The sequence below is a fragment of the Dysidea avara genome, chromosome 6 (assembly GCF_963678975.1).
Source record: "Dysidea avara chromosome 6, odDysAvar1.4, whole genome shotgun sequence".
In the NCBI taxonomy this organism is placed as follows: Eukaryota; Metazoa; Porifera; class Demospongiae; order Dictyoceratida; family Dysideidae; genus Dysidea; species Dysidea avara.
This window is the reverse complement of record NC_089277.1, coordinates 29,783,799-29,807,969: the sequence shown is the minus strand read 5'-3', so window position 1 is coordinate 29,807,969 and position 24,171 is coordinate 29,783,799. Positions and strand designations below refer to the sequence as shown.

At 37.2% G+C, this 24,171-nt stretch overlaps 1 protein-coding gene across 1 annotated transcript in view; it reads left to right on the top strand.

The window, feature by feature from the left end:
* LOC136257819 (uncharacterized) overlaps positions 1-24,171 on the top strand; it is a 202,803-nt gene that overhangs the window by 82,438 nt on the left and 96,194 nt on the right. The gene's annotated exons all lie outside the window — the stretch shown is intronic.

Here is a 24,171-nt window from a genome sequence, read left to right as displayed (position 1 = left end):
TGCAAGTGTTTAAGGTTTGTAGCTTTAAACAACCATTCTGCAGTTAAAATGTTGGTTGGCAGTTTAGGTAATAATGACTTTCCATTGGTAGCAGTATTAAACAGGTAAATGCTTTAGCTTATTACATTGGAGATTGTTTACGATCTTTGTTTCTTGATATAGCGAATACTGCAAGACTAGCAAATGAAACAATTTGCTACCACTATACTGTGGTTACTAATAGGAACTGATCTAACATATCAGATGGTTATACCATGCACCCATCCCTTACGCACAGTTGTGCAATAGTTGGTAAGTGCATATATGTTTATCTCATATTACATATCAACAATTATTTTATCACAGCATAAATCATGTACATCTGCTCTATTGTAGCTATGCTGGTAAGATTTATTTAGCTACCATAGTTTGTATTATATTGTTATATCTTGCAGTTCAATGAGAAAACTTGCAATATACACTGCACAGTATCTGATGCATCTTTGCTGCTGCAGAATCTTCTCACAAGAAATTTCTGGACTAACATGTATGCACCTATACAAAAAAACTGACATTTTGTATACATGTATTTTTACTTGTATGCAGTATTATTTTTAATGGAATTCTATGGTGCATGAATGCATAAACTGGATGCAAATGCGATGTAGTGAAATCACCGCAAATAAGTAGTGACGTTCACTGTAAAACAGTAGTGAAGTTCACTACTAATGGCACTGCAAGTAGTGACGTTCACTACAGTTGGTAGTGACGTTCACTACAATTAGTAGTGACGTTCACTACTTTTTTGTAGTGACGTTCACTACAAAAAAGTAGTGAACGTCACTACACAAAAATAGTGAGTATTGTGGCAGAGGTTTCACTACTAATTAGTAGTGACGTTCACTACTTTGTTTTTACTGTGTGGGGGACCCTTGTGGAATAGTTAGCAAAACATGCATGACTGCTCTAAAGTAACTGCTCTGTTATAGGGTTTCAGTCATTTAGTGGGATCCAAACAATGCTGCTAAGAAGCATTGTACTGTAAATCCAACCTATATCCAACCTGTATATTGCATGAAGATCTTTATCAGGAATTTTCCATGGGCCATTCCCATTTTCTGTTCCCATCCCATTCCTGTTTTCTTTAAATTCTACTTACCAAACAAGTTAGCCAATGTCAGACACATTATAATATTTTACCAGACCACTACAATGTTTATAAAGCCACATGCCTAAAATGTCAGAGTGATATCTGATATGTGATAATAGCAAAGAATGTCAGTTTATACTCGTATTAGTAATAGAAGAGATAATTATACATGTGGTAGTGGTAGTGGTAATAGACAGTATAACTTCAATTATCTGTACACAAAGTATTGCAGCAGTTTCTATCAACTAAACATCAACTTAAGAAGAATACATCCTGACTACCTGGCAGACTCCTGTAGGCATTCAAACGTTAATCAGATGACTACAGGTTCGAGGCTTCCCAGATCCAGTCAAAGATTTTTCTCCTTTTTCCACCTTTTCAAACATACTTTATGTAACAACTTTAAACAGGCCAGGTGTCTTACAGACCTTCAGCACTTGTGTTGTGAAGCCTTAATGAATAAGTAAATAAATGAATAAATAAAACTGAGTATCGTTACTCTTCTTATAGTAGTTCAGTTTTATTACAGTAATTTAACTTCAGGAGTATACATACTATTCAGTTATCCAAACATCAGGTGATCCCCAGAGGTTCAGATAACTGAAGTTCCACTATAGTTATTACAGTATGTTATGATAATGTCATTGTACTAATACATGTGTTACTCTTATAGGATGGCAGGACTGCCTTACACTATGCAAGTGAAAATGGACATGTAAATACTGTCCAACTTCTTTTAGACAACAAAGCTGATGTATCAGCAACCACCAGTGTAAGTTCATAGTTACATGCATGGTTGCACAAATATTCAAACATAATACAAAGTATTTTTGTATTTCTCATTATTTTGAGGTGGAATGGTGAAAAAGAAAAGTGTATTTTTATTTCCATCTTATACATCTGACCTCACACTTCAAAGTTGATAAGTGTGCTGTATAGTATTTGTTCTAACAATACTACATGTACTTGCCAAACTTTGCTGTATTTCCCTTTGATCTTCTTACAACACATTTCAAAGAGTAAAGGAGTAAGTAGAATTCAAGGGGAAAAGGAATGGGACAGGAATGGAAAGCAGTAACGAGAATGATCAACAAATGTCATCATGCAAATGGTTGATGGATAGGGTGGATTTTACAGGATAATGTCTCTTGGCAGCATTGCTTAGACCCTTTCATTTAAACGATCAAAACACTCTAATAGAGCAGTCACCTTCATTAAAAATACTCAAATAGAGCAGTCAGGAGTGTTTCACTAACTATCTCACCATGCTGCTATAGGGACCTATATTAAATGCCTGGTGATTGATGGACTATAGTTGTTAAAAGTTTGGTATTTATAGACTAGCTATAAATCAACTATAGCTACTCCCTTGAATTAACCTTTATTGCATAAATAAGTTTTAAGGGTTCTAAGTAACAGACAGTGCCTGCATATAGATGCAAAAGTTGTACCTGCAACCATAGGAAAATGTCATATGATGGATGTATATGTGGTAGCTGCAGTATGTGTAGGTACATGGCTCCAATGAGGATGCTAAGGACAATATGATCAGTCATTGGGGCTTCTCTTGTAGCCACTTCAGCTTGACAAGCATACCAGTGCTGCATGCATACTCTCCTCATACGACTTCTTATCTGGAAACAAAGGTGTAGTTGTCAAAGCCTATGATAGGCTTAGTTAACTAGAATACTTTGTGAATCTCAGTGTTGTTTAATAGTATAATTTTAAAATGTTTATCGTTCCAGAGGAGTAGCTATCTTTCAATGTTGATGTCTTAGCTAGACTAGGCTATATACCTAATCTATGACAGCTGTAGTCCATCACTTCACAGCAGCGGTGGAGGAAGTAGTTAATATGAGGGGGGGCTGGGCTGACCCAGACTTATTTCTATAGTTTAGTAAGGTGAGACAAAAAAAAAAAAAAAAAGGTCGCAACCAACTGACAAGAGCTTTCCACCTCACCAGCTACCATTTCTAGCTGATAAACTACATAAAAATCCTTTCATAGCTCGCTACACACTGACTACTTTATTAGAGTGACTGCTCTATTAGAGTATCTCGATCTTTATCATGGTTTTCAGCCCCACTCCAAGAAAGATAATTTTGGTGGGATATCATTCTGAGGGGGGCTAAGCCCCCCTCAGCAGACCTAGGGGGGGCTTTAGCCCCCTAGCCCCCCCTTTCCGCCGCCTATGCTTCACAGTCCATCAATGTGGGGGACCCTTGTGGAATAGTTAACAAAACATGCATGACTGCTCTATTATAGTATTTTAGTGAAGGTAACTGCTCTGTTAGAGGGGTTCAGTCATTTAGTGGGATCCAAACAATGCTGCTAAGAAACATTGTACTGTAAATCCAACCTATATCCAACCTGTATATTACATGATGATCTTTATCAGGCATTTTCCATGGGTCACTCCAATTCCCACTTTCTGTTCTCATCCCATTCCTGTTTTCCTTAAATTCTACTTACCAAACAAGTTAGCCAATGTCAGACACATTATAATATTTTACCAGACCACTACAATGTTTATAAAGTCACATGCCTAAAATGTCAGAGTGATTGATATCTGATATGTGATAATAGCAAAGAATGTCAGTTTATACTCGTATTAGTAATAGAAGAGATAATTATACATGTGGTAGTGGTAGTGGTAATAGACAGTATGACTTCAATTATCTGTACACAAAGTATTGCAGCAGTTTCTATCAACTAAACATCATCTTAAGGAGAATACATCCTGACTACCTGGCAGACTCCTGTAAGCGTTCGAACGTTAATCAGATGACTACAGGTTCGAGGCTGTCCAGATCCAGTCAAAGATTTTTCTCCTTTTTCCACCTTTTCAATAATACTTTATGTAACAACTTTAAACAGGCCAGATGTCTTACAGACCTTCAGCACTTGTGCTGTGAAGCCTTAATGAACAAGTAAAACAGAGTATCGTTACTCTTCTTATAGTAGTCCAATTTTATTACAGTAATTTAACTTCAGGAGTATACATACTATTCAGTTATCCAAACACCAGGTGATCCCCAGAGGTTCAGATAACTGAAGTTCCACTATAGTTATTACAGTATGTTATGATAATATCATTGTACTAATACATGTGTTACTCTTATAGATTGGCAGGACTGCCTTACACTATGCAAGCGAAAATGGACATGTAAATATTGTCCAACTTCTTTTAGACAACAAAGCTGATGTATCAGCAACTACCAGTGTAAGTTCATAGTTACACAGGGGTGGATCCAGGGGGGGGGGGGGCGCTTTGGGGGCTGAAGCCCCCCCCCTTCATATTCAGGCTTTACTTGATCAATATGCTGAGTATTATAATGAAATTTTGTCTTAGCATACATGTAATTATATGATCATTAATAATACAAATACTCATAAAACCACCTTATAAACATTTTTCCAAGGTATTTCCAGTGGATTTATGCTAAAGTTTATGCAACAAGGACCTGGATCAGCATTGGAGGTGTACAAGATCAAGATACTCTAATAGAGCAGTCAGCTAACTACTCTAATAGAACATTCACTGGAAACATGTAGTTGGTTCTGTTATGGAATTTTTCCAAATCTGCCTGCACCTATACATACAATGAAGTGCATTGGTCTGTTTAAAGGGCTTCATTCATCTACTTGTGTAGTTAATATGTATGACAATACTTAATTAATTCAGGTACACAATTTCCATTGAAAATGCTCTCAGATTCAATCTTGTATTGTTCAAATTTCAAAATTTTCCACTTTTAACATTAGTATTCTAACATGCACCTATTCAGTGTTGTGCAATTGTGAGAGGGGTGCATCATGTACTTGGTTGCCTGTACCTACCCAAACTTTTCCATTAGTAAAATACTTCAGAGTCAGAGAGCCATACCTATAATCTAAAGGCAGTATATAAAATATCTACAGGTAGAAAATTTTATGAATTTTATGTGGAAATGTCTCCAAATTGCAGTATTTTAGCATCTATTTTTCAAATTTTCCTGGGGGGGCATGCCCCCAGACCCCTCTAGTTCCAGCATAGATAGTATATACTATCTATGGTTCCAGCATGCTTCGCACACCTCTATCCAAGAGATTAGTACCTTGAGTTAGCCCCACCCCCCTTTATAAATCCTAGATCCTCCCCTGTTACATGTATAGTTGCACAAATATTATTCAAACATAATACAAAATATTTTTGTATTTCTCATTATTTTGGGTGGAATGGTCAAAGAGAAAAGCGTATTTTTATTTCCATCTTATACATCTGACCTCAAACTTCAAAGCTGACAAGTGTGCTGTATAGTATTTGTCCTAACAGTACTACTACACATACTTGCCAAACTTCTCTGTATTTCCCTCTGATCTTCATACGACACATTTCAAACAGTAAAGGAGTAAGTAGAATTCAAGGGGAAAAGGAATGGGATAGGAATGGAAAGCAGTAATGAGAATGACCAACAAATGTCATCATGCAAATGGATGATGGATAGGGTGGATTTTACAGGACAATGTCTCTTGGCAGCATTGCTTCGACCCTTTCATTTAAATGATCAAAACACTATAATAGAGCAGTCACCTGCTTTAAAAATACTCCAATAGAGCAGTCAAGAATGTTTCACTAACTATCTCACTGTGCTGCTAGGTACCTATATTAAATGCGATTGATGGACTATAGTTGTTATAGGTTTGGTATTTATAGACTAGCTATAAGTCAACTAGCTACTCCCTTGAATTAACCTTTATAGTATGAATAAGTTTTAAGGGTTCTAATTAACTGACAGTGCCTACATGTAGATGCAGAAATGTATACCTGCAACTGCAGGAAAATCATATGATGGGTATGTGGTAGCTGCCGTACAGTGTATATATAGGTACATGACTCCAATGAGGAGACTAAGGACAGTATGATCAGTCATGGGACTTCTCTCAGCTTGACAAACACACCAGTGCTGCATGCATACTCTCTTCATACAATTTCTTATCTGGGAGCAATAGGTGCAGTTTTCAAAGCCTATGATAGGCTCAGTTAACTAGAATACTTTGTGAATCTCAGTGTTGTTTAATAGTTAATATTTTTAAATGTTTATGGTTCCAGAGGAGTAGCTGTCTTTCAATATTGATAACTTAGCTAGTCTAGGCTATATACGTATAGTCCATTAATTGACAGTCCATTAATGTGGGGGATCCTTGTGGAATAGTTAGCAAAACATGCATGACTGCTCTATTAGAGTATTTTAGTTAAAGTAACTGTTCTGTTATAGGGTTTCAGTCATTTAGTGGGATCCAAACAATGCTGCTAAGAAACATTGTACTGTAAATCCAACCTATATCCAACCTGTATATTGCATGAAGATCTTTATCAGGAATTTTCCATGGGCCATTTCCATTTTCTGTTCCCATCCCATTCCTGTTTTCTTTAAATTCTACTTACCAAACAAGTTAGCCAATGTCAGACACATTATAATATTTTACCAGACCACTACAATGTTTATAAAGCCACATGCCTAAAATGTCAGAGTGATATCTGATATATGATAATAGCAAAGAATGTCAGTTTATACTCGTATTAGTAATAGAAGAGATAAATATACATGTGGTAGTGGTAATAGACAGTATAACTTCAATTATCTGTACACAAAGTATTGCAGCAGTTTCTATCAACTAAACATCAACTTAAGGAGAATACATCCTGACTACCTGGTAGACTCCTGTAAGTGTTCAAACGTTAATCAGATGACTACAGGTTCGAGGCTGCCCAGATCCAGTCATGCTCCTTTTTCCACCTTTCAAACATACTTTATGTAACAACTTTAAACAGGCCAGGTGTCTTTGAGACCTTCAGTACTTGTGCTGTAAAGCCTTAATGAATAAGTAAATAAATGAATAAATAAAACAGAGTGTCGTTACTATTCTTATAGTAATTTAATTTTATTACAGCAATTTAACTTCAGGAGTATACATACTATCTAATCAAAAACAGCCAAGCTGTAAAAAAAAATGCCGCCCCAAAAAAGGCCATGGTGAAAAAAGATGTGAAATCCAAGGTGGCGGTCAAGAAATGGCTGTGATGATAAGTTAATGGTAAAAATTTTAATAACGACAATTCAGGTGAATTTGGTGCCAAGACCAAGCGGCACAAAATTCATCTGAATTGTTGTTATTAAAATTTTTACCATTAACCTACCATCACAGCCATTTCTTGGCCGCCACCTTGGATTTCACATCTTTTTTCACCATGGCCTTTTTGGGGGCCGCACCTTTTTTTACAGCTTGGCTGTTTTTGATTAGATATCACTTCTTTTTGCATTTGTATACTGCAAAGCCGGCCAATGGCTGGCTTTGGGGGTTTTTTAACCCATGTGTTTTTTCTTTACCACAGGAAGAAGAAAAGAACTTAAAAAAGATTTTTAATACTTCAATTATTTTTGATTTTATTAGTAATTATACAAATTATATACATATATTTATTACATGCCCATTATTCCCCACAGGATATTATTTTGCAGCTGATCTCTCTACTGGGTGACTTGAAATGTAGCTGAATTATCTATAAGGTGACCTCTTCTAGCCGATCTCTCTACAGAGTGATTTGTTTCTAGATGAACTCTCTACAGGTGATTTGTTTGCAGCTAAACTCTCTACATGGTGGTTTCTTTGTAGCTGAACTCTCTACACGATGGTTTCTTTGTAGCTGAACTCTCTACAAGGTGACTTCTTCTAGCTGAACTCTCTACAGAGTGATTTGTTTGCAGCTTAACTCTCAGAGTCTACGTGATGGTTTCTTTGTAGCTGAACTCTCTACAAGGTGACTTCTTCTAGCTGAACTCTCTACAGGGTGATCTTTTTGTAGCTGAACTCTCTACAGGGTGATTTGTTTGCAGCTGAACTCTCTACATGATGGTTTCTTTGTAACTGAACACTCTACAAGGTGACTTCTTCTAGCTGATCTTTCTACAGGGTGCTTTCTTTGTAGCTGAACTCTCTGTATGATGGTTTCTTTGTAGCTGAACTCTCTACAAGGTGACTTCTTCTAGCTGAACTCTCTACAGGGTGATCTTTTTGTAGCTGAACTCTCTACAGGGTGATTTGTTTGCAGCTGAACTCTTTACATGATGGTTTCTTTGTAGCTGAACTCTCTACAAGGTGACTTCTTCTAGCTGAACTCTCTACAGGGTGATTTCTTTGTAGCTGAATTCTCTATATGATGGTTTCTTTGTAGCTGAACTCTCTACAAGGTGACTTCTTCTAGCTGATCCCTCTACAGAGGGATTTGTTTGTAGCTGAACTCTCAACAAGTGATTTATTTGCAGCTGACCTCTTTATGTGGTGGTTTCTTTGTAGCTGAACTCACTACAAGATGACCTCTTCTAGCTGATCTCTCTCCAGGGTGATGTGTTTCTAGCTGAACTCTCTACTGGTGATTTGTTGCAGTTAAACTCTCTACATAGTGGTTTCTTTGTAGCTGAACTCTTTACAAGGTGACTTCTAGCTGAACTCTCTACAAGGTGATTTCTTTGTAGCTGAACTCTCTACATGATGGTTTCTTTGTAGCTGAACTCTCTACAAGGTGACCTCTTCTAGCTGAGGGCGATTTGTTTGTAGTTGAATTCTCTACATGGTGATTTGTTTGAGGCTGAACTCTCTACATGGCGGTTTCTTTGTAGCTGAACTCTCTACAAGGTAACTTCTTCTAGCTGATCTCTCTACAGGGTGATCTTTTTGTAGCTGAATGCTCTACAGGGTGATTTGTTTGCAGCTGAACTCTCTACATGATGGTTTCTTTGTAGCTGAACTCTCTACAAGGTGACCTCTTCTAGCTGATCTCTAGTCTCTACAGGGTGATTTGTTTCTAGCTGTGTGAACTCTCTACAGGTGATATGTTTGCAGCTGAACTGTCTACATGGTGGTTTCTTTGTACCTGAACTCTCTGCAAGGTGACTTGTTTCTAGCTGATCCCTCTACAAGGTGACTTCGTCGAGCTGATCTCTCTACAGTTTGATTTGTTTGTAGCTGAACGCTCTACAGGGTGATTTGTTTGCAGCTGAACTCTCTACAGGGTGATTTGTTTGTAGCTAAACTCTCTACAGGATGGTTTCTTTGTTACTGAACTTTCTACAAGCAGCTTTTTCTAGCTGATCTCTCTACAAGGTGACTTCCTCTAGCTGATCTCTCTATAGGGTGACTTGTATCTAGCTGAACTATCTACAGGATGATCTGTTCATAGTTGAACTCTCTACAGGTTAATTTGTTTGTAGCTGAAACCTCTTGTTTCAAACTGATCTCACTGTAGTATAACTTCTTTGTAGCTGAACTCTCTACAGAGTGATTTTTTTTGTAGCTGAACTGTATATAGGGTGGTTTGTTTGTACCTGAACTTTCTACAGGGTGATTTGTTTATAGCTGAATGCTTTGCAGGGTGATTTGTTTGTAGTTGATCTCTCTACAGGGTTTCTTTGCAGCTGGGTTCTCTACTGGGTGACTTCTTCTAGCTGAACTCTCTCTTGTTTCTAGCTGATCTCTCTATAGAGCAACTTGTTTGTATAGCTGAACTCTTTACAGAGTAGTATTTTGGTTGTTGAACTCTCTACACGGTGACTTGTTTGTAGCAAAATTCTTTACAGAGTGACTTGGTGGTAGCTGAATTCTCTACAGAGTGAATTATTTGTACCTGAATTCTCTACAGAGTGACTTACTTGTAGCTGAACACTGTATAAACTATAAAGTGACTTGTCTGTAGCTGAACTCTCTTCAGGGTTACTTGTTTGCAGGTGATCTCTATAGAGTAACTTGTTTGTATAGATGAACTCTTTACAGGATAGTTTCTTTGTAGCTGAACTCTCTCCACAGTGACTTGTTTGTAGCTGAATTCTCTAGAGAGTGTAGCCGAACTCTCTACAGGGTGCATGACTTGTTTATAGCTGAACTCTCTTCAGTGTGACTTGCAATGTTATGAATCACTACAGCGATATATTTGTAGCTGAACTCTCTATAGGGTGACTTGCTTCTTGCTGAACTGTCTATAAGATTAACTGTTTGCAGCTGAACTCCCTACAGAATATGGTAATAGAATTCTATAATGGAGTAAATAAATTAGCTGAATGCTCTATTAGGGTGACTGTTCTATTAGAGTATCTCGATCTCGCATTTGCTACACAGAGTTGGCTTTCGAATCATAACTCAGTGGTTTGTAATCCAATTCTTCTATACTACTGCAAGGACTTTCAATGAAGATTATTCCAGCTATACACCGATTTTCAGCTCATTGCTCTAAGCGGTTTGCCTAGTAGGAGTGAAAACTAATACTTTTTTATTCATAAAAATCGATCGCGTAATTGTGACACAGGTTGGGTTTTGTGTCATATCTCCGTGGTCTTTATCTCGATTCCTTTCAAACCACCAAAAGGCACTCCTACGATGGTTACTCCATCTACATAGCAATTTTCAACTCATTCCATGAAGCGGTTTACCCTGTAGGCGTGATAACATATCGATCTTGTTTTACGCGAATAATCGGTCATAACTCCTGAATCGTTCACCGGATTTGCACCAAACTTGATGCTAGAATTCGCCTTTGTACTCCCCTTCTGTGTGCCAAATTTCAAGGCGATCGGAGTACGCGTTTGCGTTTTATAGCAATTTTTGCAAGTGTGCGAAAAGACGAAGAAGAAAAAAAAACGAAGAAAAAAAACGAAACTTTGGCCACTCGTATCTCGAAAATGGCTTGAGTGACTTCCTTCAAATTTGGAATGTAGACTCCCCTAGCTGGCGGGCAACTCTGCAGCAAATTTGGTTCCAATCGGATGAGGTATCAACGAGATACAAATGTGTGAAAATGACGTTTTCTTTCTTCCTGTCAATATACTCACGATGTGGCGTGCTGGCTTCTTGGGCCGCACGACACACTATCATGTGTCTTGATTCAGTTATCCAAACATCAGGTGATCCCCAGAGGTTCAGATAACTGAAGTTCCACTATAGTTATTACAGTATGTTATGATAATATCATTGTACTAATACATGTGTTACTCTTATAGGATGGCTGGACTGCCTTACACTATGCAAGTGAAAATGGACATGTAAATATTGTCCAACTTCTTTTAGACAACAAAGCTGATGTATCAGCAACTACCAGTGTAAGTTCATAGTTACATACATAGTTGCACAAATATTATTCAAACATAATACAAAATATTTTTGTATTTCTCATTATTTTGGGGTGGAAAGGTCAAAGAGAAAAGCGTATTTTATTTCCATCTTATACATCTGACCTCACACTTCAAAGCCGACAAGTGTGCTGTATAGTATTTGTCCTAACAGTACTACTACACATACTTGCCAAACTTCGCTGTATTTCCTTCTGATCTTCATACGACACATTTCAAACAGTAAAGGAGTAAGTAGAATTCAAGGGAAAAAGAAATGGGACAGGAATGGAAAGCAGTAATGAGAATGACCAACAAATGTCATCATGCAAATGGATGATGGATAGGGTGGATTTTACAGGACAATGTCTCTTGGCAGCATTGCTTAGACCCTTTCATTTCAATGATCAAAACACTCTAATAGAGCAGTCACCTGCTTTAAAAATACTCCAATAGAGCAGTCAAGAATGTTTCACTAACTATCTCACCGTGCTGCTAGGTACCTATATTAAATGCCTGGCAATTGATGGACTATAGTTGTTATAGGTTTGGTATTTATAGACTAGCTATAAGTCAACTAGCTACTCCCTTGAATTGACTTTTATAGCATGAATAAGTTTTAAGGGTTCTAATTAATTGACAGTGCCTGCATATAAATGCAAAGTTATACCTGCAACTGCTGGAAAAAGTCATATGATGGGTATCTGGTAGCTGCCGTACAGTGTATGTGTAGGTACATGGCTCCAATGAGGAGATTAAGGACAGTATGATCAGTCATGGGACTTCTCTCAGCTTGACAAGCATACCAGTGCTGCATGCATACTCTCTTCATACAATTTCTTGTCTGGGAGCAATAGGTGCAGTTTTCAAAGCCTATGATAGGCTCAGTTAACTAGAATACTTTGTGAATCTCAGTGTTGTTTAATAGTTAATATTTTTAAATGTTTATGGTTCCAGAGGAGTAGCTGTCTTTCAATATTGATGACTTAGCTAGTCTAGGCTATATACCTATAGTCCATCAATTGACAGTCCATTAATGTGGGGGACCCTTTTGGAATAGTTAGCGAAACATGCATTACTACTCTATTAGAGTATTTTAGTTAAAGTAACTGCTCTGTTATAGGGTTTCAGTCTTTTAGTGGGGTCCAAACAATGCTGCTAAGAAACATTGTGCTGTAAATCCAACCTATATCCAACCTGTATATTGCATGAAGATCTTTATCAGGAATTTTCCATGGGCCATTCCCATTTTCTGTTCCCATCCCATTCCTGTTTTCTTTAAATTCTACTTACCAAACAGGTTAGCCAATGTCAGACGCATTATAATATTTTACCAGACCACTACAATGTTTATAAAGCCACATGCCTAAAATGTCAGAGTGATATCTGATATGTGATGATAATAGCAAAGAATGTCAGTTTATACTCGTATTAGTAATAGGAGAGATAATTATACATGTGGTAGTGGTAATAGACAGTATAACTTCAATTATCTGTACACAAAGTATTGCAGCAGTTTCTATCAATTAAACATCAACTTAAGGAGAATACATCCTGACTACCTGGTAGACTCCTGTAAGCGTTCAAATGTTAATCGGTTCGAGGCTGCCCAGATTCAGTCATGCTCCTTTTTCCACCTTTTCAAACATACTTTATGTAACAACTTTAAACAGTCCAGGTGTCTTTGAGACCTTCAGCACTTGTGCTGTAAAGCCTTAATGAATAAGTAAATAAATGAATAAATAAAACAGAGTGTCGTTACTATTCTTATAGTAGTTCAATTTTATTACAGCAGTTTAACTTCAGGAGTATACATACTATTCAGTTATCCAAACATCAGGTGATCCCCAGACGTTCAGATAACTGAAGTTCCACTGTCATGAACCATGATAGTGGTTCATAATAGGGATAGGGGCAAAATTTTCAAAACTCTCTAATAGAACGTATGCCAAAAGCAACCTTCCAAGTTTTGGATGTGTTTTAAAAACCTACCAGACCTTCCTGTAGTGTTGTAAAGATTGACCTGGGAGTATAAAGCACAAGAGAAGTGGTTTTGGGTGTTTTTAAAAATTTCCAAAGTTGCCCCGAATCTCCATCTTCTTCTTTTTATTTCGCACGTCTACAGCCCACAGGAAGTAGACATCAGCACTAAAACATGTGGCATATTTTAAAATGATTCCTACCCAGGTCTGTGTGGTATTAAAATCTTTGCTTTCTAAGGCGATTACGAGATATAGAGGAACAGTCATGGCTTTGAGACACCATTCACTCGCGAAGCCATAAAAGCAAAAGTACAGCAGTTTTAAAATGCCATTTGAAGCAACGCACAGGACTAAAATGCATCAAGATGTATTAAACTAAACATTAATCATAAATTCTACTAACTGAAATTTGTTTCTGAATGTTTTAGAGTTCTTCAACTCGCTTCAGTGAAAAGGGTGTGTCCCATAGCCCGTCACTGAAACTGCATTCCGGGAACTTTCCTAAGGGCTGCTACAGTAGTTTATCAGTCAAGAATCAACGTAACTAGCCTCGTAAGCTATCAGAAGTAGTGTAACCCTTTGGATCGAAAAGGGGGTGTGTCCCCTTTGTACACGTTCGAAAATTAAGGGCAGCTCCGAGGCTTTGGGGGAAGGAATGTGGGTAAGAAAACAGTATCGCCTTCCAGTTTATGTATCAGGCCTTATAAGCTACCAGAAATTTAATTCAGAAGGTTGCTATTGATGTTCAACGTGGCAATGCTGCTTCTGTAATGGCAACAATTTCATCAATACAGGATTGGGAAGAATTTGCTTCTCTGCCCACTGTTTGAGCATGAAGACCTTTTCTTTTATAATTGATTTATATTATCACAGAATGGCGTAGTTCTACAATCTGTAATCAGTTGATCCACTGATTGTAGAACTATGCCATTCTGTTTTAGCAAGCAGTCTGGACATCTTTTCCAATGTCTTTAACTCTCTATATCTGCTGCTAAGGCTTCAGTTACCAACATTTGCTCTGCAACCTTTAAGAACTATGCACATGACTATTTACATTCTACTCACATTGAGCTTTGGGATTCAAGCTTTGAGCCATTAACTGTTCAAAATAAATTTTTAGATATTGTCACCCTGAAGCAAACGTGTCCTTCGTGGAAGAGATTGATGTTTGGCCTCCCTGAGAAACAACTGTCATTCTTGCTACATGCTGGTTGTGATACTCTTCCAACTCTTATGAACCTGTCCAGGTGGAATATAATTACTAATCCAAAGTGTGCTCTTTGTCAAACTCTTCAACCTACCACAAATCATATCTTGACCGGATGCTCTGTTGCTCTCTTTCAAGGTAGGTATACCTGGAGGCATGATTCAGTCTTGCAGGTTTTCGTTCACGGGCTTCAAAAGCATTTACCAGAATTTTTTAAACTTTATGCTGACCTTCCAGGTTATCTTGCCAGTGTCAGCCCTCCTAGCACTATCCCCACCGAACTTTCTACCTTCCTTAGCAGACCTGACTTGCACTGTAAAAAAGGATTTTTCATTTTAACAAAGAACTTGTTATCCCTGCTGCAAAAAACAGCAAACACTTCGTTTATTAAAATAACAACGGGAATTTTTGTTGCTGAAACATCATTTTCTTGTTAAAGTAAAAAATTGTCATTACACTAGGAGTCACTTTTTGTTAAAACATCTAGAATGTTAAAACAGCAATTAACAGTTCTGCTGAAACAACGTATGCTTTTTGGCATTTTTTTGGCATTTTTTACAGTGTGGTCTTGGTTTCTAAGGATTCCATCTACCTGTTTGAGCTAGCAGTTCCCACTAATACCCAGCAACACTTATTGGCTGCAAGAGCTCGGAAGGAAGATAGATATGGCTCTTTACTGTATGATCTTCAACGTACTGGATTAGTTGTTGATCTCATTTCTATTGAGATAGGATGTCTGGGTCACTTTATGCCAGAAACACTTGCTCAAGTAGCTACTGCTTGTTGTGTGTCGAAGAAAACTGTCTGGTCACTGTTTGAACAGGCTGCTCATATTGCCATCTCCTGCTTTTACATAATTTTCAATTCTAGAGCTTCCCCAGAGTGGGATCTATTGGACCTCTTGACCTGAACTTTGTTACTGTGTAGTTAATTTTGTACTGTAAGTTAAGTAATGTAAGTCTTGCCAAGGCTCCTGCACTGATCGCTCTTTGGCTATCAGTGTACGGTAATCCTGAGTCTATGACCCCTGTTTGTATACTATATATTGTCTTAATAATCAATAAGACATCTGTCATCATTGTTATATTAAACAAAAAAAAACTTAAAAAACAGAATTAAAAAGAGGGAGTGTCTCCTTCGTACATGATCGAAAGATTGAGAGCAGTTGCCTTAAGGATCTGCATGACAGAAGACTCTGCCTTACACTATGCAAGTCAAGATGGACATGTAAATATTGTCTAACTTCTTTCAGACAACAAAGCTGATGTATCAGCAACTGATGGTGTAAGTGGTACAGTTACATACCTTGTTACATATGTATTATTCAAACAAAATACAAAATAGTTTTTTATTGTTATTTATTTTGGGATGGAATGATCAAAGAGAAAAAAGTGCTTAATTTCAACATCTGGCTGCACATTTCAAAGTTAACATGTTTGCTTTACTGTATTTGTTCTAACAATATACTACTTGCCAAACTTTCTGTATTTCACTTTGATCTCCATACAATACAGGTCAAACAGTAAAAAATTGGGTAAGTACAGTAGAATTCAAGGAAACTGGGAACGGGCCAGGAAAGCGGTAATGGGAATGACTGATAGCTAAATTTCATCATGCAAATACAGGATGGATACGTAGGTTGGGTTTTACAGCACAATGTTACTTTGCAGCATTGTTTGAATCCTAAGTCTAATATAGCAGTTACCTGCATTAAAAATAAAGAGCAGTCAAGAATGTTTCACTAACTCCCTTGGATTAACCATTATAGATTTTAAGGATTCTAATTAACTGATAGTGCTTGTGTAAATATAGATGTAGAAGGTTCTACTTGCAACCTCAGAAACAAGTTGATGTTGTGCTATTTCCAAAAACCAGGCGCTAGATAATAGCTGCAAATTTATTGTAATAATGCAATTATGCATACTGAGCTACTGCAATTTCAGATGTTGTAATTGGTGAATTATTTGTAATTCTCTAATTACCTTGCTATTGCATTGCTAAGGAAACGCATTTCGAACAAACCGCTTATGCACAGAAGTAACTTTTCAACTGTTTTATAGTTTGTCTATAGTATTTTTTTACCACAAAGGCATCAGCTATGTGAAATTTTACCAAGCTTCGTAACACTAACCTTCCTAGTGTAATTCAAAAGGTATTTATTACTCCAGATCTTACGCCCAAAGAACAAGCAATTAACAAGAAACTATGTGCTGAATTAAAGATGAATAAAGATGGAAAGAAAGGTAGAATAAAAAACTGGAAAATAGTGCAGAGGAGCCCTTAACCGGCCTCCCCTGCACTGATAATTCTACCTTTCCCACAAAAATTCACATCATCTTGATGCATTAGATGTAGCTGTTATGAATTGCCAAAGTGTCCTTGCAAAGCGGCTTGATTTTCAGAATTTTGTAAATAGTCACTCACAAAAAATTATTATTGGCTGTGAATCATGATTATCTTCTTCCATAGCATCGAGTGAAATATTTTCCTAGCAATATCAAGTGTACCGTAAAGACAGATCTGATGGTTATGGAGGCGTATTTGTTGCTTGCCAAAATTCATTATTGTCTACTGACTTTGAATATCACACCACATCTCCTTGTGAGATATAGTAGCTTGTAAAATCCAGCTAGGTACAGGCCATCCTCTTATTGTTTGTTCTCTGTATCATTCACCTAATGCTGACATCACATATTTGGAAAACTCTGTGCTGTCCTACAGGATATAGTAGATCACAATCCTGACTCTGTTGTGTGGATTGCGGGTGATGCTAATTTTCCAAATAATGATTGGAATTCCTATTCAGTTGGTGGTAACAATTACCCAGTCCATCTGTGCAAAACTTTTTTTAATTTTGTTCAGGATTGTGGTATATTGTTAACTTTGCATCCAGATCTGCAAATACTTTAGACATTTTTTTAACAAATCGACCATCACTAGTATTTTGCTGTAAACCTCTGGCAGGGATTAGTGACCATAATATTGTGTATATAGAGTCCACTTTCGAAGTCAAAATACCAAGTAACCTCTCTGACCAATGTTATAAACTCTGGAACAGAGCAGACAATAATTATCACTATTGGAGACTATATCTCATCATTTAGTGAACAGCTTTTAGAAGAATATGATATGCATACACCTATGGAATGTGTTCAAGGAAATGTGTCACAAGTGTCTAGATATGATTCCATGAAGAACTTACAAACCTGGTACTAGTCCACCCTAGATGAATTGCACCATTAAGCGTCTCTCTCACAGAAAACGACTATAATTTTGCTCGACGGTCTAAGTCTAGTAAAATGCTTGGCAAAAGTACCGACAGATAAACAAAGAAGTTCAGCACGCATGCCAACAAGCTCATAACTCATACATTCAACACTTATTCACCCCTGGAACATGAAGCTACATTAAGAATCAGAAGAAGGACTGCTGTGGTGTACCACCTTATTACAAAGTGAAACCCTGATCTCTGATACACCTTCTAGGGCGAGTTTGCTAAATGGTTACAAAGAAGATTTAAGCTCTGTGCCACACACCGAGAACCTACCAATTCCAGAAATGGAACCCATCAGTATTAACCCAGAAGGTGTTACAAATTTATTACAAAATCTGGAAATAAACAAAGCATCAGGTCCAGATCAGATTCCATCTTGATTTTTAAAAACATTTGCAAATTACATTACACCACCCCTTACACTAATAATCTTCAAAGCCTCTTTACATCAAAGCATCAAGGTCACCTTCCATCTGAAAGGAAGCATGCTATCATTGTGCCTGTGTTTAAAAAGGGAGACCGCAAATTTCCATCTAACTATAGTGTGAGACATCATAAACTTCCAAAAACGACACACTCAGAGTTTTCCTCCATAACTTTAGTTCAAAGAAACATAAAGCCACCAAATTTGGAACAGGTGTTCTGTACAGATTGTTTTCATATTGTGGCAATTTGTACACAAAAATTCAAATTCGTTCTATTGTTAGAGCACCAAGTGTATGCTTTATTAGAAAATTATGTTTTAAAAATTTTTGAAAGTTTGGGTGTGTCTGCCAACTATTTACTAAAACTCAAACTACCTATAGTTGAAACAAAAATTTCCACTGTAAAACATTTGCAAATTTATCCTTAGAAAACAAAATATAGCAATGCTTTTGAAAGTATGGACTGTAAAAAATCTGGTGAATCATTATAGGTATGGCTCTGAAATTTATGCTATGAACAGTGTACACATTGTAAAATTTCCACTGTAACAGAATTTTAAAATTCTAAAAGTAACAGGGCTAAACTAAAACTAGACTATAAATCACCGCCCACGCAATTATAAATCTATTAGTATCGTAGAGCCGTTCCATATTTGAAACAAGCGAAAGTGATTTATGCAATATCTTATGAGTACATCATAGTCCTAATATGATATTTTGAAAAATATCTTGAAAATTTCCCTAAATTTTGAAGTTTTGGAAGTTTATGATGTCTTGCACTGTACTACTCAATTTCCTTAACCTCCATTTGTTGCAAAGCCTTGGAACACATTATCTATTCATCTAATTAGCTCTCATTTGGAGAAATATCAATTTATTCGGGAGGAGCAGCATGATTTTCAGAAAAAGAAATCCTGTGAAACACAACTTATTTACACTATTCATGAATTTGCTACGATACTCAACAATGGTGGGGAGGTAGATACATTATTAGTAAATTTTTTTGATAAAGTACCACATATAAGACTTCTTAAAAAACTTGAGCATTACAGAATTTGCCCACACCTTGTTGAGTGGATAAAAGATTTTCTAGGTCATAGACAGCAACAAGTAGTACAGAATGGTATATATAGTTAACTGTACGAAGTCATCTCTGGTGTACTGCAAGGTACTGTACTAGGTCCTTTATTTGTTTCATTAATGATTTACCAGCTGTCATGAACTCTTAAATACAACTGTATGCTGATGATATGCTTCTTTTTAGACAAATTCATTCTACTGAGGATGGTTTAGTATTGCAGAGAGACCTTGATGCCATAATGAAATGGAGTGAAGACTGGCAAATATTTTTCAATTTTAGTAAGTGTGTTCACCTCAAGATTACCAACAGGATAACAACAACTGATTCAACTTACTTTATGAAACAACATCAAATCTATAGATCTACAAATGCCACCTGTTTAGGCGTTACAATCGATGAATACCTTAAATGGACAGGCCACATTCAACAGATTGTTTGCAAAGCTAACTCAGTAAATGCTTTCTTAAGATGAAACATCACTTCTTGCCCTCTCGAGACTAAGAAAATGTGTTATTTAGCAATGGTGCATCCCATTTTGGAATATGCATCAATTGCAGTTGTTTGGTCCCCATACACCAACAGTAACATACATATATTAGAAGTGGTCCAGCATAGAGCTGCAAGGTTTATTACACTCAATTATTCACCCTGGGCCAGTGTAACTGAGATGCTACACAACTTGAACCTACTAACTCTTGAACAGCGACGTAACAACCTGAAGCTAGTTATGATGTATAAAATTGTGCACAGTCAAGTTCAAGTGGAAAGTGGAAACTATCTAATTCCAATAGTGAGCCACACCAGGGGTCATGATCAACGTTTTCTACAGCCACATTCCAGAATTGATGCATATCTCTACTCCTACTACCAATCCACAATTAAATTATAGAATGAATTACCCAGCAGTGCTGTTGTGTCAACAGCTATAAACTCATTTAAGCAATTAATAAATTATAGTTAATTAATTAATCATTTTGTTATGTAATTGTTGTACTACATACTCCATATGGAGGTTCTGTACAGTAAAAATAATAGTAATAGTAATCTTCTCTACAAAACCTCAGGCCAACCCTTTATTTTCGCATGCATAGCTACATAGAGACACACCCCTTTTCAAGTCAAAGAGGTACGCATTTTTAGTAGTCTAAGAGGCCTGCTATGGTGTTTTTCGGTAGTTAAATGCATGAAGAGCCCAATGGTAAGGTAGTTCTACTGACATATATCATTATCCCTTTTCCCAAAAACTATCCCTCAATGGAACAATCTCCCTATTAGCAACATTATTGGCTTGACTCTTGAACAATTTAAAGAATCCCTATCTATTTTACTATTAAATTTCTAATTGTGTATTTGTACATTAGAGTGTTACCCTTACAGGGCTTTGCTAATTATCAAATGGTATGGTAGTACCGTTTAAGTAGGGATTGCGGTGAAACTTTCGCGAGCCGCCCAAAATTCCACCTTCAAAAATTATTCTAGAAACATTTTACACGACAAAAAGCACCTTTACGGAATAGTACAAGTCCATGTAATACATACTACAGCATTAAATATAACAAAACAGTTACAGGTGACCAGATATAGAATTTTTTTTAAATTGCCATAACTCGAATTTTAGTCTCACTGACTGCCTGACTGCCTCACTGACAACAGTCGCAAGGCTAAAGGCCAAACGAAGCAGCATATGGTCACCATTTTACGTCACAATAACAAACTCACCAGTGGGATATGGCTGTTTGTAGAGCTGAGTCGCTATCAGGGTCATAGCTACACCCGGGCCTGCCCAGGCACAGCCTTGGGTAATCACTGCTGGTGCCTAGGCTGCAAGCATAGTAAACTGCGGCGCCTGCCCTGGCGCACCCCTACTGAAACGAACTAAAATGCATACTTTCTCTTTTTTGCACATCTGTGACACTTTTGAGCAGTTGCTATCATTAAAGATTGCCTATTCTGAAGATTCCTTCATCAATCAATAGAGTTCTATATAATGCCCAGCATTACGTGATCACATTTTGAAATTTGAGCACACGCGATTGCGGATTGAGCACATGCGGTTGCGGATTGAGCACACGTGAACTTTCTTAGTTGAAAACAGTACTGGATGTAATGGTAGACCCATGAAAAACTGACAAAAGTCGTGGCTACCATCGTCTTCCAGGTCATGGTGGGAAGAACTGCAGTCATGTCATCATCGAAGATTCCGGAAGCAAGCCAATCTCAACCAGAATATTAGTGTTGGATATATAAAGTACTTGGATATATGAAGTATGCCAAAAGAAAAGTTGTATACAAGTACGGAAGAATGAAAAAGAAGTCGTTACTGGGGTTGGAGATTTAAGTCAGTTGCTTCTATAATATTCATGCAGTAATATTAACAGCTTAGCTGCATAAACAACAGTGTTAAATGGCTTGCATGGGGACTGCTGTACCTAGTGCCTGGGCAACCCTGAAGGCTAGCTACTCTCCTGGTCACTATAGCTACCCATATTTCAAACCAGCGAAAGAAACTGCCTCAGTGCAAAACTTACCTATGCTCAAGTTTAATAAGGTGTTCATTTAGTGTTTAAGTTTCATAGGCTGATTACTTTTACCACTAATAGTATTTGCTCACGTGGGTTCATACGGACAAACATAGATATGTAGGTAGATAGCTAGATAGGTACACACACACGCGTTTTTACGAAAATAATATCAGTAAACCAGGAGGGTACCAACCGAAGGCTGGCTGTGGGTGTGTGCCTGGTTTAAAAAGTGATATGATGGGTATGTAGTATGTGTAAGTGCATGGCTCCAATGAGGAGACTAAGGCCAGGATCAGTCATGGGATTTCTCTTGGAGCCACTTCAGGTTGACACACATCCCAGTGCTGCATGCATACTCCCATCATATTATGATCCTTATCTTGAAGCAATAGGTGCAAAATTTTCAAAGCCTGTAATAGGCACCATCAGTTAACTAGAGTACTTGATTAATCTCAGTATTGATTTAATGTTTTAATGGCTGAATATTATAAAATCTTTATGGTTTCAAAGGAGTAGCTAACTTTTCAATATTAATAACTTCACCAGTCTAGCCTATATAATCTAATCTATGATAGCTGTAGTCCATCAATTCATAGGTCATCAATGTAGGGGACCCTGGTGGACTAGTTTACAAAACATTCATGACTGTTCTATTAGAGTATTTTAGTGAAGGTGACTCACTCTATTAGAGTGTTTTACTCATTGTAGCAAAAGGATTGAAACAACACTGCAAAAAAAAATACACTGTGTTGTAAACTCCAACTTATATCTAACCTGTATATTGCATAATGATCTTTATCAGGCATTTTCCGTGGAGCATTTCTGTTCCCTCTTTCCGTTTCCATCCTATTCCTCTTTTCATCAAATTTTACTTGCCAAACAGCTTGGCCAATTTCAAACACATTATAACATTTTACCAGACCACTGAAACGTTTATAAAGCCACATATCTAGAAAAGTCAGAGTGATATCTCATATGAGATACAGTAAAGCCGATCAGTTTATTAGTAGTAGAAGAGATAAGTATACATGTGGTAGTGGCAATAGACAGTATAGCCTCTATTATCTGGACACAATGTATTACAACAGTTTCTGTCAACTAAACATCAACTTAAAGTGTTTTTACTACAGGTAGCTGGCAGACTCCTGTAAGCGTTCGAACGTTAATCGGATGGCTACAGGTTTGAGACTGCCTAGATGCATTCATGGAATTTTCTCCTTTTCCCACTTTTTCAAACATACTTTATATAACAACTTTAAACACAGGTCAAGTATTTTACAGACCATCAGCATTTGTGCTGTGAAGCGTTATAGAACAAGTAAATATATAAAGTTGAAAAGCCATCTGACTGACTGTCTACAATTCCGATGGTGTCCAACAATTTACTTGCCAGCTGATACACATATCGAAGCATTTTGTGCCAAACAAAGTGCTCATCATCTAAGAATTACCTCGCTTTAAATGAAGCTTCCAACTGCCATTTTTCATCATTTACAGCGCAATTAGTGCAAGGGTGTAGACAGAAACTCTCTTGAATTCTTTCTGTATATTGCATACAGACTGCAAGTAAACACCTATTCTATTCAACTTAAGCATGCCTTTATAAGCAGCTTTTGAAAACACTGAAACTACAAGTAACATTTAGCCCATCTGTTAGAGCATCAGGCTTGAGGCTGGTAATGTGTAAGTTCAAATTCCAGTTGTATTGCTTTGTTTTTTTTCTTTTTCCAAACCTTTTGTTACAACTTCTGTTCAACAACCTTTTTGCTACAACTTTTTTTCATTTTGGCAGACTTTTTAGCAACAGGTTTTTCAGTTATGTACTCTTTTCATGCTGTTTTTCTTCCTCTACAGTGTAACCTAGTATATAGAATTATTCACACACCTGAAGACATAGCAATGTTACAAAGAGACTTGGACATCTCATCTAAATGGGCAAAGAAATGGCTAAAGAGTTTTAATCCTTCCAAATGTATACATCTAACTATCACCCGTAAGACACATCCGCTACCATCAAGATATTCAATCTGTGACTCAGTTATTGAACAAAGCAACAGTGCAAAATACCTTGGTGTTACTATTACAAGCAATCTCTCATGGTCTGAACACATTAACAAGATAGCCAACAAAGCCAATTCAGCTAGAACTTTCTTGCAAAGAAACTTAAATCAGTCCATCAAGTCAGCTTGCTACACTACTTACATCCGCCCTACACTTAAGTATGCTTCAACTGTCTGGTCTCCACATATAGTGGGAGATATAAACGGAAATGAAATGGTCCAACGTCGCTCATCAAGGTTTGTGCATTACAACTTCAACCGAACAACTAGTGTAACATCAATGCTAAACCATCTGAACTGGCCAACTATAGAACTCAGAAGAAATCAAGCCAAGTTACATAATCAATAATCT